Source organism: Nuphar pumila, chromosome 13 (genome assembly GCF_984573655.1).
Source record: "Nuphar pumila chromosome 13, dmNupPumi1.hap1.1, whole genome shotgun sequence".
Taxonomy (NCBI): Eukaryota; Viridiplantae; Streptophyta; class Magnoliopsida; order Nymphaeales; family Nymphaeaceae; genus Nuphar; species Nuphar pumila.
Window position 1 is genome coordinate 27882390 of NC_143261.1, and position 13695 is coordinate 27896084.

General features: G+C 36.2%; 1 protein-coding gene across 4 annotated transcripts in view; it reads right to left on the minus strand.

Annotated features, from left to right (window-relative positions):
• Positions 1-1525: 1525 nt before the first annotated feature.
• LOC149818188 (ENHANCER OF AG-4 protein 2-like) overlaps positions 1526-13695 on the minus strand; it is a 32711-nt gene continuing 20541 nt past the window's right edge. For 3 of the 4 annotated variants that reach the window (XM_089985166.1, XM_089985164.1, XM_089985167.1), the window contains 2 exons: positions 13398-13613; positions 1526-1728 (listed from right to left, as the gene is read on the minus strand). The gene's annotated coding sequence lies outside the window, so the exon portion shown is untranslated. The remainder of the gene's footprint in view (positions 1729-13397; positions 13614-13695) is intronic. The other variant, XM_089985165.1, reaches the window with a different exon arrangement.

Here is a 13695-nt window from a genome sequence, read left to right on the forward strand (position 1 = left end):
TTGATATTTTCATAGGTTTTTTTTGCAAATCTAACCCTGCAGATGCATTCTGCATGGACCATTTGCTAGGAATCTAATGTTGGATCATCGTAATCGAATCAAGAAATGTGAATTTTTATGCTTGAATATTTATGAAAATTCTAAGCCGGTGATTTTCAACCCTTAAAAGATCCTTCTTACACATCGTAATTGGATGATCCAAGAGTCTATTTCTATAAAACCAAGTGTCTAGATCACATCCGTATGGTGAAATTTTCAATAAAAAAAAGTAAACCTATGAAAATCTTGCTTCATACCAGTAAACATATTTGATTGGTAAACATTTTAGTTACCCAGTCAACCAATACATTTAACACCCCCTCCTCCCCCTCAAACTGATAGGGAGATGACCGACAGTTTGCTTAAAAGAAAGGAGAATTGAGGCGATGGCAAGGCTTTAATGAAAAAATCGGCAAGCTGTGGGAAAAGGTATTGTCAGTTAAGATTTATTCCATAATCTAAGTTAAAATAGGTCAACCATGCCACCATTATTATAGGAACCACGTCATTAATTATGTAAATGTGTTATTCTTTGGTGAAAATTTAATTCTCATGTTGAAAAATTATCACATTTGGAAGTGTGTTTCGCATGGAAAGAACACTGAATTTTGAATGTGCTAAACTTCTAGCATCTGAAACGGCTTCCCAAGAAGTGAGCTTCCTAAGTAGAAGCTTCTAATAACCATTACTGATAACCCATTACAAATTTTGAACAAAGTACTCACCCTGCATATGAAAAATGACTAGGAGTAATAGCAAGGAGCTCAGAGGAAAATCCATTGAATGAACAATGGTTTTGGATGAGATCAAGCTTTTTGGTTTTCTAGTTGCAAATCCCATCAATGGTCTGAGACTCTGAATGGTATTTGGTTTTCTAGTTGCAAATCCCATCAATGGTCTGAGACTGAATGGTATTTGGTTTTCTAGTTGTGAATCCCATCAAAGCTATTTGGTTTCCTAATTGTGAATCCCATCAATGGTCTGAATAGTAACTGCATGTGATAAGAAATTTTGAAGGGACAAGAATACCTTGGGCAGTATAACAACAAAGATTTTACTAGTCAAATGGCAATTTGGTGTACATTTAAGTGATTAACGTCCCCATCTTGCAAATCTCCTTTCCTGCTGTCATTAGCAAAAACAAAACAAAGGATTGCACAGAATGCAGAAGGCCACGAGCCATACAGAGTGAATGAAGTTACACAAAGTTCCACAGCAATTACATCACCAACTCAGAAAGTTGATAACATTGTCAATGTTCCGATTTTAGCCCAGCCAACTCAATCAAACAAGCATTAAATGGATTACGATTGACAATTGACAACTCATGGTAGCACTAAACAATATTCGCAGAAAATCAGGGGAAAATCCATTTAAACTACACAGCTTTGAGTTTATTTAGGAATCCCCTTTACTGCTGACTTTTGACACAACTGCAAACAGTTGGTTTGGTAGAAAAAGGATCATTCAGATGAAGCTATCTCCATTTTGTTCTTGAATCTGTTATGCTTTAGAGAATGTACATAGCTGATATTTTATAGTACATAGTTAATAATAACATTTTTTAAGATTTTACCTCCGCAATTGCAGCAGTTACTCGATCAGAAAAAATTTCCAACTTTACATTTGAGGACAGCTGAATTGTTGCCAATTCCATTTCCAGCCTTCTGTCTCCAGTCTCTTATCAAGCTGTACCAACCAACAAAGTTGAACCATAACAAGCTGATGAGCACAACTTTTACACATTTTTAACAGGTCGTGAACAAGTAAAACTTCAACGTTCTTCAAGAAAATGCAAAAAGAGAAAAAAAAATAGGGATAATTTGAAAACATACAAATACTCTACAAAAAATTCATAGGGACAGAATTATGCAGCAGTATATGCAGCAGAATAACTAATGACAAGGATAGTAATATGTGAATTTAAACACTGGTATATTTGACAAATAACATACAGTATGTAAAGAGCGAAAAATGATGCTACTAGATTAACGATCATGCACACAATCTAAGAACCCTAAATTAACACTTAACTAAGGGTAGTAGTTATCCATCTTTCTGACACCTCCCAACAATATAGAGCAGTTCTACCATTAGCTTATGGAAGACCAATAGAATCTTCATGATATGGTTAGAAATGTCTGAAATGCTCTGGATTGGATTATACATAAGTTTTGTATCCATAAACGGAAAGGAGTTAGTAATGACACTATAGGAATAATAAGCCTCCACGTGATCACACTGAACACATTGCATTCTTATAACACTATGACAAAACTGAATAAATGGACAATGTCATTTCAGTCTGTGTCCAGATTATAACCAAAATACTTTCTTCCATGTAGTTCAAGTGAGGATGCAAGTATCACTGAGATAAATGATAACACCAAAGGTCAATGCCATCGACATTATAGAAATACTTTCTTCCATGTAGTTCAAATGAGGATTCAATGATTGGGCCAGTAATTAGATTCAAAAGACTCGGAGTGGTGCAGACAATTTGGTTGATAGTTCCACGCAGTCTGGAAAAGCATCAAACAAGCATCTATAATGATGATTAAGAACAGTAACGTCCAAAGTCCAAACCTAACCAATTGTACAAACGATATAAGCATCAAAGAAACGTCAATAATGATGATCAATGATGGTAACATCCAAAGTGCAGTCATTTAGAAAGTTTTGAAATCACTCGTATCGCTGCACCCACCAAGGTTCCAATAAGTCTTTTGCATATACCTTGAACAAACAATGGCACCCTATTTTTGGGAAAGTCACCACAAGTTTTTTATGTGATTTCTCAAAACACTTCTTGACTTTCTGTCATTTCCCTAATGACTGGAGACACGGAAGCACGACAATGCTGGGTTAAGTTTTAAGCCTACAAGTAGCCACACACCCATAAATAACTAGAGCCAATATGTTACTTCACCTCAAATAATTTACTTATACAACTCACAGCCTTTTTAATCAGATGTCCACCAAAAGACATACACAAAAGAGGCCACTATGGGCACACTCACAAAAGCCACAAAGGGCTCACGCAAGAGAAGGCACAATTATAAAAATAATATTTTATTATGTTCTCACAAGTATGAAAAATGCATACATACAAAGAGGGGATTTCTCCCTATTTATACAAGCCAAGAGGCGTTTCAAATAGCAGTTGCAGCTAGCCCAATGAGTTAGTCAACCCAATTGTTGACCAAACTAAAAAAAACAAAAATACAAAAAGAACTAAAAAATAAAGATACAATAAATAGTATATACAATACATATATGTATATATGTATGAATACATAGGTATGTATACATATATACATTATATATGTACATGTACAATTTTAACACTCCCCCTCAAACTTATGATAAAATGACCGAATGTTGGTTAAGAAGGACGTGAAATCTAGGAGCTGAGAGAGGTTTGGTAAAGAAGCCTACCCATTGGTTCTCCGAGGTGACATAGGACAGATCGATGATGCCTTCAAGGTATTTCTCTTGTACATAGTGACAATCAATTTCAATGTGCTTTGTTTTCTCGTGAAACGTATGATTGTTGGCAATGTAGACAACACTCTTATTATCACAACACATCTTTGAAACTCCTTTTTATTTGAATTATCATGTCGGTCAGGAGTGTTCTTAGCCATGTCACCTCTATCGTAGCAGTTGTCATTGGCTTGGTACTCAGTTTCTGTTGATTAAAGGGAGACCTTTTGTTGCTTCTTACCCCTTTACGAAATCAGATACTCACCTAAAAGCACACAAAACTCGTGGTTCAGTGTCTTGTTTGGATCACCTCTCGGTCTGCATTAGTATAAGCAATTAAATCTAAAACAGACGAAAAAGACTGCCCCCATGTGAATAGATATATGAACATGCTAAAATAGACTAGTTGTTTGGACCATGGTTGTCAGTCGAGGAAGCGATACGGGAAGCGGGAGCGAAAAGCGAGGCACTTTCAAAATTTTAGGAAGCAAAAAGTGTGGGACGACTTAGAAGCGAATCACGAACCGTCTCGGAAGTGAACCGGAAGCGAGGGGGAAAAGAAAAAAGAAAAATAAAATTAAAAAAAAGAGGAAAGCATGGGGGAAGCGCGCTTCTCATAAATGGGAAGTGTATTTCCCATAAAAGGGAAGTGTGCTTCTCATAAAAGGGAAACGCGCTTCCAAAAAAAAAGGGACGCTTCCCTGCGCGTTTCGGAAGCGCGATGTTTTGTGCTTCTGAAAGGCGTTTCGGGGAAGTGTGCTTGCCCTATGGTATAGGCGCTTCCGATAACTCTGGTTTGGACAACATGAGCTATGTCAGATTTCATGATTGACAGATAGGAGAGTGTTCCAATTAACTGTCAATAAGGTGTTTGTATATCATATTTGCTTCCAATCCTTGAATACTTTTCAAGTGCACATGCACGTTTCTGAACCATACATCTACTATATTGCACGTGGGTTTGATAACCATGGGATTGTTCTTCAATAGATACTTTATATCTTGATTCATCAACATTTTCGAGATCACAGTCACAATCACAATCATCAACATCATGTTTCGAAACAAAATCAAGTAAAAGAGAGTACTCAGTTACTTATATTTTTCACCATAAAAGAAGTTTTTTTCTAAAAAAGTCACATTTCTTGAAACATATAATTTTTCACTATTAGAATGATACCTATAACCTTTTTGGTTATCAACGTATCCAAAAAAAAGAACAAGGAATAGCCCGAAGCAAAAGCTTATCATTTTGGTTGGTTAAGGCAAAACACTTGCCACAAAAAAAATCTCAATCTAGAATAATTGGGAGTGAGTTTAAAAAGTTTTTCAACAAGAGAGATATTTTGTAATAATGAAGATGACATTCTGTTTATAAGATGCAATAGCGGTTAAGGCAGCTTCAACCCAAAAAACCTTAGGAACATGATTGGCAATAAGTAAAGTTTTTGTAGTTTCCACAATGAGCCTATATTTTCTTTCGGCTAAGTCATTTTATTGTGGTGTGTATGGGAATTATCTTTGATGTGTAATGCCATGTAAATTGAGATATTCTTTAAATTCTTTTGACAAGAATTCTCCTCCTAAATAGGTACGAAAAATAAAAATGTTATTGTCAAGCCTATTTTTGACTAAATTATTAAAGTTTTGAAAATGCAAGAAAACTTAGGATTTTATGTTTAAGTAGATCCAAATATATCTAGAGAAGTCCACAAATATCACATAATATGCATATCCACCTTTTGACATAATTGGTGTCAGACTCCAAACATCTGAATGAATTAACTCAAGTGGTTTTGTAGAAACAAAAGTTCTTTCAAAAAATGATAATCTCTTCATTTTGCCAAGAATACAATAATCACAAGTAAAATTATCAATGTTACAAAAAAAATTCAAGTTTAGAAAATATGGAATGTTGGATACATTTGGATAAAACTAATCTTCTACACCATAAGTTTAAATCTAATTTTTGGATATCACAACAAAAAGTATTCTTGGGCATCTCCAAAAAAACCATATAGTAAAGGTCACCTTCTCTATGGATTTGCCCAATAAGCTTCCCTCGCTTGTGATCCTGCACCTAACAACTACTTGACGAGAAGGAGACATTACAACTATGGTACGTTATTTGCAAAACGCATAAGAGGTTAAAATTCAATTTGGGAATATATCTAATTTTTGGAATTGAAATCTTTTTAGAGTTTTGAAAGGTTTTTTCAAGGTTGTTTATTTCTTTGATTTTAAGAGATATACCAACGATAGTAAAAACATTAGGCAAACTTGAGTTAATACGATATTCGAATAGAATATCAAGATTTGGTGTCATGTGAAATGATGCACCAAAATCAAGAAGTCAAGGAAACTTATCGGGGTTAGAGTAGGATGAGACACTAGCAATTGAAGAAGATGACCCACTAAGAAGAGGTTCAAGAGCTTCTAGCAATTGTGACAAGAACATAGCTCAAACGGATGAATCTTGTGAGTTGATTACATCCTTATTCTCTTGTGGTGATTCAATCATAGCCATTTTCTTTTCCTCCCACCTTTTAACTTAGGACACAGGTTTAATATGTCTTGGTTCATGACAATAGTGACATAATTTTTCTTTTGTTGTCATACTCATTGCCTTGTCATCCCAAATGAGGTGGTTTGTATGTACGAGTGTAGGTTCCTGACTTAGATACGGCCAAAATGGATTCTTCATCATTCTTGAGTAAGTGCTTCTTCAGTCTATTTTTTTTCATACTTAATTATTCAATTGTGTCAACAATAGAGAGAATTGTTCTTCTATGTAAGAGAGCCAACTTGGTGGCCTTAAATTCAAGCATTAATCAATTTATAAATTGATAAAAGTGCTCAATCACCTTGGGTAATGATTTGAATCTCGTCTTGTAAATTGCACACATGTGCAATATCTTTAAGGAAATACATATTTTTTAGGTATTCTCATGGATTATTAGCATGCTCAAACTAGAACATTTTTTTATGTCAATGTTATTAATAAGTCATGACATAATCTTTACATGTCTCATTCTCCACTCTTTCTATTTTCTCTAGTAATCGGATATGGCTTTAGTTTTTTCCTCGCCTAAAGAGCAATTTCCCTCTCATTCTCTACCTTAGTGAGGATAAGTTTAGGCTCCATATCGGATCCATCAACTAATTACCACAAACCCTTCCCCCAAATATGGTGCTTCATGATTGAAGACCACATTACATAGTTCATATTATTAAGTTTAATGGGAAGGATGGAGACACTTCCCTTGTCTTCCATTTCTACAAAGAAGAAGATAGGAGAGATAGAGAGAAAGAAAATAGAGGTAGAGAGAGTACGTGTTAAGACGTGATATGGTTCTGGATCCATATGTTATGTTTTGTATATTTTGTACATGTTCTATCTTGTAATTTGTATTTCTATTCAGGGACATTATCATCCATCTTAATATTTGTAAAGTATTAAATATAAACAAAGGTTTCTAGGTGACGCAGATTTCGTGTGACCCTTTTGTGCAGCCTCTTTGTCTCCTCCTATCTATCTTTCTACCGATATTGGTTGACGCGGCTGGAACTCGAATTCTGACATGGTATCAAAGCCAGGTTGAATCGATCTACGCTCATTGAAGGTTGGCTTCATATCTTTCTATTCCTTTGTTCTTCTTTCTTTATTTTCTCCTTTGTTTTCACGTCAAATCTATTATTTCAGATCTGGGACTTCCTAATCTCAATCTCTCTCTATTCTTCTCATTTTCTTCATTTCTTCTGAGACAGATCTGATCACGTTATATTTGGTATATCGTTCCTCTTGAAATTTTAATCTGTTTTCTGTTCTCGCCAATTTCTTTTAGATCTGATCTTTTTTTATCTAGATCAGCGTCACTTGCCCTGTTTAACTAAAGGGACATCTCAAAATCAGATCATGTTAGACCTGATCTGTTTTTCTTGATTATCTTAGTTGATTAATACCTATTTCTTCTCAGATCATTTTCATTCTTCACCTGTTATTTCCTCCTTTATTCCTTTTACCTAGATCGTTATACCATTTATCAGTTCCCCTCAAAAAGTAATCCTTTTCCTACACTTTATTGTTGTTGGGTCAAATTTTTCTTGTTTGACGTCATTTTCTTGGGAATCATGCCATACATTATTTTGGCATTTTGGACTTCCATAAAAAACTGTGTTGCGGTTCTCGTACATAACCAAAACTAATATTTTCAAAAAAAACAAAGAGGAAAGGTTGATCCCTTCTCAGCACGATTGCTTCTTTATTGACATCTGAAAGTTCCTTTTCTCTTGAGATCCATAATTAAAGACATGGATTCGTCTGCCACTCATTCGGGTCTTCCATCTAGTTTTCTAAGTCAACTCGTGTCTGAAAAACTCAATCATTCAAATTTTTTGACTTGAAAAAGACAAATAATTACTTTTATACGAAGCCAAAATCTTTTTGGACATCTAGATAAATCAACTCCAGCTCCGCCTCAATTTATCACGCAGGAAACACGGGATGATAAAGGAGTTGTCTCATCTAGGATTATTCAAGATCCTGATTTCACGGCTTGGATGAAAAGAGACCAAGCATTAGTCGCATACATCACTTCTACCTTACCTCAGGAGGTATTGATTACGATCCCAAATGATTGTTCAGCCGCAAAACTATGGAATATGTTGGCTAAGCAAGGGTTTTGTATCTCAAGAGGGAATTTCAGTCATTAAAGAAGGGAACCATGTCCGTTATGGAATATCTGAATAAGGTAAAGAGCATCTCAAATCAATTGGCTCTTGTTGGATGTACGATCTCGAACAGAGATAAAGTGCAGCAAGTTTTAAGTGGATTGGGAGCAAACTATTACGTTCTTGCCACGTCCCTAACATACTTACCTGTTTTACCCAATTTTAAAGATTTACGGGCCAAACTTTTACATTATGAGATCGGTTTGAAGAGCCTCTCTGATGATGATAGTGGACAGTCAGACTCACAAAATGTTTTGGCTACCAGACTAACTCATGGGCAAAGTCGTGGTGGAGAAAATAATTATCACGGAGGTAGAGGTCGAGGACGATATGGTGGACAAGGGAGGTGTGGGCTGCTTCCTACCCCAAACATGTCTCCTATTTCTAATGCAGAGAATCCAAGAAATGTCCCCACATGCTTCCTCTGCAATAAGAGGGGGCATATTAAAGTTGATTGTTGGTTCAATCCTCAGAACAAAGGTAGGAACCCTAATATTAAGTCAAAAAAAGAGACTGATGAAAGTAAATCACGGGAGATGCAGGTAAACTCTCAAACTTATCTCCTTATTTTGATAAAGGCAGTATTGTCACTGGAGATGGAACTCATCATTCCATTTCTCATACTGGGAATGCCTCATGTTCTACTTGCTCCTAATATAAAAAAGAATATTATTTCTGTATCTAAACTTGTTGATGATACACATTCTTCTGTCGAATTTACTCTCTCTTTTGTGTATGTCAAGAAGCTTCGAACGAGGGAGACGTTCGCTAGAGAAGAGCAATGAGGAAATATGTATGTCTTCAAGGAAGATCCTTCTATTCGTGTTTCTGTCATCTTGAAGCCTTCATTGGAGTCCGATGAACCTTCTTCTAAGTGTCTTCTTAGTTTGTCTAAATGTAATAAGTCAACTCTTTGGCATAGTCGACTTGGTCACTGTAGTTCTTCTTTTATTGAAAGACCTGTAAGAGATAATATTATCTCCCTATCTGGTTTGAGTCCTACTTTTACAATGAGTAATGTATAAGTAGTCAATTATGCAAGAGTCATGTTCTTTCCTTCAATTCAATTAATAAAAGAGCTTCAAGATCTTTTGAGATTATCCGCTCTGATGTATGGGGTCCCGCACCTATTTGTTACTTTTCGAGAAGTCGGTACTATATCATTTTCATTGATAGTTATTCTCGTTATACCTGGATATTTTTCATGAAACATAAATCTGAGGTATTTCGATTATTCAAAAACTTTCATGCCTTTGTCAAGACATTTTGTCAAATATTATGATTTTCCAGTGTGATGGGAGAGGTGAGAAATCTTCAAATGATTTTATTGCCTTTCTTCGAAATAATGGTATAAGTTGCAAAGTTTTTTGTCTGCATACACCGCAACAAAATGGTGTGGCTGAACGGAAGCATCGCTACATTGTTGAGAGTGCGATGAGTATGTTGCATGAAAGTCATATCCCCATTGAGTTATAGACAGAAGCTTTTCATTCTGTGGTCTATATTATAAATCGTTTGCCGATGGTTATTTTAGCAAACAAATTACCTTATTACACTCTTTTTAGACAGCACCCAGATTATGATGGTTTACGAGTTTTAGGTTGTCTTTGTTATATGCACATTGACAAATCATTAAGAAACAAGTTTTAAGATAAAGCTTCTACGTGCATATTTGTAGGATATGCAGATCATTACAAATGAGTGCTATGAACCTCTCTCCAAGCTTGTTCAGATCTCCAGAAATGTGGTATTTATGAGCAGAATTTCGATGGGCATTTTTTGCAGAATACGCATCACAGTGTTGAAGTTTATCCTCCATGGTTGAATGTCGATTTGTTTGCTAACACCAATGGAGAGTGCTCGTCAGGTTGCAGTATTGTTCCCATGCCTACCCCTACGCCAGATGAAACACCTTGCACCACTCAGACTGAAGTTGACAATTTGCCGCCTAAGGAGATTAAGAAGTTTTCAGGATCAGTCTATGTGAGAAGAGCAACAAAAAGTATTCCCACCATTACAGATGCCATTACTGGTGAACCTGAGAATCAATTATCCGTCCAAAGATCAAAAAGAATTTTATACCCAATTCTGTCACAAGTTGAGAAGCAAGATGAACCTACTACCTTCTATCAGGCAGTCAAATCACACAAGTGGATAGAGGCAATGAATGACGAAATGGAAGCACTACATGAATGTTAGACATGGGAAGTTATGCCCAGACCCAAAGACAGAAATGTTGTGGGGTCTAAATGGGTTTATAAGATCAAGTACAAACCTGATGGGAGCATTGAACGACACAAAGCAAGACTTGTTGCACGAGGTTTCACTCAAGAATATGGGCAAGATTATGATTAGACATTCAGCCATGTGATTAAAATGGGAACAATTCGTATCATATTATCTCTAGTCGTTCATCACAAATGGACATTGAGCCAGATGGATGTGAAGAATGTTTTTCTTCGTGGGGACCTTTAAAAAGAAGTATATATGGAGCAACCACCTAGATATGCAGAAGGAAACCCTAAGGCATATGTATGCAAATTAAAGAGAGCTCTTTATGGTCTAAAGCAAGCATCACGGTCTTGATTTGACAGTTTTTCTCTCAAAATTCAAAATCTTGGTTTTCGCAGATGCACTCTTGATCACTCGCGGTTTATCTTCAAGGATGAGCATACAACCATATTGTTATTGATTTATGTAGATGACATAATTATTATGGGCAACTCTTGCAACCATATCCAGGAAGTCAAAGAATTCTTGAGTGAGAGTTTTAAGACGAAGGACCTTGGAGAATTGAGGTATTTCCTTGGAATAGAAGTTGACAGGAAAGACGATGTTTTGACTCTAACCCAACATAAATATATCCTTGACTTATTGGGCAGAGCAGGAACGAAGGATTGCAAGCTCTTGGCTACTCCGAGTGTCTTACCACAGAAGCTGAGTTTCCAAGATGGAGACTTGTATGATGATCCCACCAGATACCGAAGTATAGTTGGAATGCTTTAGTATCTTACCTTTACTAAACTAGACATTGTCTATTCTATAAATCAAGTGTCCCAAGTTATGCGTGAACCTCGAGTTGGGCACATGGATGCAGTTAAGCATATATTGAGATACTTGAAAGGCACGGTAGGAGATGGACTCATTTACAGGAAGAATCTTACAGATAATGGAGCTCATAAAATCTTTATCTATACATATACGGACTGGGCAGGGGATCTAGACGAGAAAAAGTCAGTTTCAGGTTATTGTATATTTCTTGACAGCAACATTGCGTCTTAGAGTAGTTGAAAACAAAAGGCGGTTGTCAGATCAAGTACCGAGGCTGAATATCGTTCCATGGCAGCTACCACAGCATAAGCTACATGGGTTAGACATTTGTTAAGAGAATTAGAAGAATCTATCTCGAGATCATTGTTACTGTGTGACAATCAGTGTACCATAAATATTTCTTTTAATCCCATTCATCACAGTCGCACTAAACATATTGAGATAGATAAACATTTCGTCAGGCAAAAGGTTGAAGAGAACAAAATTGAGTCAAATTATGTTCACACTGAAGATAAGTAGCTGATTTGTTTACAAAGGGCTGACCAAACACAATTTTTGGTTCTTAAAAGGCAAGTTGTTCATGATTCAAGATCACGCACAACTTGAGGAAGGATGTTAAGACGTGATATGGTTCTAGATCCACGTCTGGTCCAGATCCATACATTATGTTTTGTATATTTTGTACATGTTCTGTCTTGTAGTTTGTATTTCTATTCAGGGACATTATCGTCCATCTTAATATTTGTAAAGTGCTGAATATAAAAAAAGGTTTCTAGGTCACAAATTTCGTGTGACCATTCTGCGCAGCCTCTTTGTCTCCTCCTATCTATCTTTTTACTGATATTGGTTGACGCTGCTGGAACTCGAATTCTGACAGTATGAGCACCAGGCCATGAACACTTTGAGAGGTCACCCACGGGCACCCGAGCAATGAACCTAGCCAACTTCAAGGAGTGCTTCAAAGAGAGACACACGGAACACGCGAATATGTGAATGCTAGCCACCAATGAGCAAGAGCACCATGTAAAGAAACAAGAGCCTTCAAACATGAATAACATGTCCACCAAAAGACAAAATGGACAAACACAAAAGAGGCCACTATGGGCACACTCACAAAAGCCACAAAAGGCTCACACAAGAGAAGGCACAAATATAAAAATAATATTTTATTATGTTCTCACAAGTATGCAAAATGCATACATACAAAGAGGGGATTTCTCCTAGTTTATACAAGCCAAGAGGCATTTCGAATAGACGGCTCGATTTCTAGCCGTTGGATCAAACCAAAATACAAAAAAATAGTATATACAATATATACATACATGTATATACATATACAATACGTCCAATACATATATATACATGTACAATTTTAACACCATGTGCATATCAGGTCAATTATAAAAGCTGGTGATCTTATCCAAAGCATAGTCTGATAAAGCTAAAGCAAATAGCGTGATTAGTACAACATTTCCCAAATTTTGTGCATTTTTGCATAATCATATAAATCCCAGAAATTAGCATCCACATACCGTACATGACAACTATCAAAATCCAAGATCACAAAATTCAATTAACCTCATATGCTGGATTTACTCTTAGAACATAGAAAATAGTGGGACAGACATGAGTCCATTGTTTAACACCACAACAACAAAGATAAACATATCAATTCATCAGATAATACCTAAGTGTCCCAAAATGGACATCTGCCATACAAGACTACATTAATTATTGTGAATAGAAAAGGGGAAATGTCTAAAAGCACAAGAAACTATGGAATAAATGCAAACCCTTCTCAGATATGCAATTATATTCATCTATCAAAACCATATGGAGCAGAAAACAGAAGAGAATGAGAAAACATGGACACAATTAGACATATCAAAGGAGGTGATAATCTGGAAACACAATATACCAGAGCATTAATAGTACATTTGACGAAAACATAAAGCCCGGGGCTAAGTCCACAGATTCTGAATCTTTTACATTCGAAGATTAATGTTATGGAAACGAGAGGTTCACAAAAAGCTAAGAAAAGGATGGCATGAATCTTTCGACTAGCATAAAAAACACAAATTGTTGCTTACATGCAGCAAGAGGCGCCCGCAACCGGTAGGATAGAGATGCCAGGAAAAACAGACTATATACAATTCCTTCCCAGACTCTTACTAGATCTCAAGGCTGCATTAGCAACAATCGAAAACTTGAAACCATCAGCAAGGCAAGGACCTCAATGACAACCAGCACCACCAGACCAGTATGTCACATGCAAGGATCATATACCATAAACTCATCCATCAGATCTGCGTTGACCAGACATTTAAAAACAAGTATATCAGCACACTTACACAAGCTTATCATGTCATGAACAAACATAACACATGT